The sequence below is a fragment of the Gossypium arboreum genome, chromosome 3 (genome assembly GCF_025698485.1).
Source record: "Gossypium arboreum isolate Shixiya-1 chromosome 3, ASM2569848v2, whole genome shotgun sequence".
Lineage (NCBI taxonomy): Eukaryota > Viridiplantae > Streptophyta > Magnoliopsida > Malvales > Malvaceae > Gossypium > Gossypium arboreum.
Genome location: NC_069072.1, coordinates 51,117,943 through 51,120,459, shown reverse-complemented (window position 1 = coordinate 51,120,459; position 2,517 = coordinate 51,117,943). Strand labels below are relative to the sequence as shown.

At 37.3% G+C, this 2,517-nt stretch overlaps 1 non-coding gene across 1 annotated transcript; it reads right to left on the bottom strand.

Moving 5' to 3' along the window:
• Nucleotides 1-1,114: 1,114 nt before the first annotated feature.
• LOC128291384 (small nucleolar RNA R71) lies at nt 1,115-1,221 on the bottom strand. The gene has a single exon (XR_008281158.1). It is a non-coding gene; the product is annotated as a small nucleolar RNA R71 (small nucleolar RNA).
• Between the last annotated feature and the right edge of the window lie 1,296 nt (nt 1,222-2,517).

The window sequence follows — 2,517 nt, the reverse complement described above, 5'->3', positions numbered from 1 at the left end:
CAAACAGTACAAGGCTGCGACCCAAAAGTAGCAATAGAGAGCCCAACTCCGACTGGCCCAAAAATAACAAGTGAAGGCTAGGTGGATTTTTCCTTAAGTATTGTCTTAATCAATCAAATTTTCTAAAAAAGTATTTTCCCCAAATTTATTTTTTGTGATTTCTTAGTTTAATTAATTAGTTAGATAAACAAAACCATTTTTATTTTTTTAGGCTAGATAATAAAAAGAGAGTTGATACTAGTACTTTAGTTCCTTTGGGTTCTATAATCCGGTCTTGCTAAAGCTATACTACTATTCGATAGGTACACTTGCCTTCATTGTGATAATAGTTAGTTTCAAGAACGATTCATTATAAATATTTAAAACCTATCACGAATATCACATATCAAGTTTTTTACGCTATTGTCGGGGAACTAAGATATTAGGAACACTCGATTTTTATTACTTTAGCCATTTACTTTTACTGCAATTTAAATTTTTATTTTATTTTCTAATTCTTCATTTATTTTCTTCTAACAGGTTTTTCTAGTTTATGACCAGGAGAAACCCGTCAAGACTATTACTTTTTGATAGTAAGATCGATCGCACAGTTTGCAGAAACCAAAGAGAACTAAGGTGAAGCTTAAGATACACAGAGAACGAGCAAGAGGATGATATTCAAACCACAACCAAGGAGATGGATAAAAATCAGGAAAACCTGATACCTCCTGCGATTGCTATTAATCCAGTAAATTAGAATCCTGCTCCGCGTACTATGTATGATTATGCTAAACCTTCTTTAATAGGAACTAAATCGAGCATAGTTAGACCTACTGTAGTTGCAACTACTTTTGGACTAAAACCTAACACAATTCAAATGATACAGTAATTTGTTCAGTTTGATGGTTTGCAGGACAAAGATCCCAACGCTCACTTGGCAAATTTTTTGGAACTATGCGATACATTTAAAATTAATGGTGTTTCTGATGACGCCATTCACCTTCGATTATTCCCTTTTTCTTTGAGAAACAAAGCTAAATAGTGGTTGAATTCATTACCACGGGGGCCAATCACTACTTGGGAATAAATGACTGAAAAGTTTTTACTAAAATATTTTTTGCCGGCTAAAACGGCTAAATTACGTAATGATATCTCTTCTTTTGTGCAGATGGATTTAGAGACACTTTACGATGCATAGGAGAGATACAAAGACCTTTTGCGAAAATGCCCTCACCATGGGTTACCACTCTGGCTACAGGTTCAAACTTTTCATAATGGCCTGAATCCTTCGACCCAACAAATAGTTGACACAACTGCTGGCGGAACCATCAATAATAAAACACCTGAAGATGCTTATGAATTTATAGAAGAAATGTCACTGAATAACTATCAGTGGCAAGTCATGAGGACAAAGCCAACAAAAACAGCCGGTGTTTATAGCGTCGATTCGGTCACCATGCTCTGTAATCAGGTAGAACTCTTGAATAAGAAAATTGATGGTTTTTTTAGTTCTTCACAAGTTCACCCAGTAATGCAGTGCGAAGCAAATGGAGGTGGATCGAGCAATTCAAAATACCCACCTTATGGCCACAACATGGAGAATGAGCAGTTAAATTACATGGGTAATAATCCTCGATCTTAAAACAATCCTTATAGCAATACTTACAATGCAGGTTGGAGGAATCACCCAAATTTTTCATGGGGAGGCCAAGGAAATCAGAAACCACCACTCCCTCCAGGCCTTCAGCAACCATCATACCAGCAGGAGAAAAATTTGAACCTTGAGGAGATGCTAACCAAATTCATCTCGGTGTCAGAGACTCTTTTCAAAATACCGAGACGGCACTTAAAAATCAACAAGCATCAATCCAGGGGCTCGAAACTCAGATTGGACAGCTCACCAAGTTTATTTCCGAACGACCACAAGGTAGCCTGCCAAGCAACACTGAATCTAACCCAAGGGAGCAACTCAACGCAATTGCCATTCAAGATGAGAATGGGTTAGTGGCAAAACCAAGGCCAGAACCGGTGGTAAGCGAAGGTAAGAATGAGGTAGGCCAAAACGAACAAAAATCGATAAATACAGAATATAAACCTCGTGTGTGCTACAAGGAAAGACCGCTCAGGCGAACAATTTGGTAAATTCCTTAAACTTTTAAAGAAACTACATATTAACCTACCATTTATTGAAGCACTTTCGCAGATGCTGAACGCAGTCAAATTTTTAAAGGAGTTTCTAGCAAATAAACGAAAGTTAGATGAAAGGTCGCATGTGGAGCTGAACGCGGTTTGCTCAACCATTCTTCAGAATAAGCTACCCAAAAAACTAAAAGATCTAGGGAGTTTTACGATTCCTTGTTTAATTGGTAGTTTAGATGTTAATAATGTGTTAGCTGATCTAGGGGCTAGTATCAATGTTATGCCTTACAAATTGTTTAGGCAACTAGGTCTAGGGAAACCCAAACAAACTAGGATGAGCATTCAATTAGCAGATAAAACTGTCAGATTTCCTAGGGGTATCATTGAAGACGTACTCAT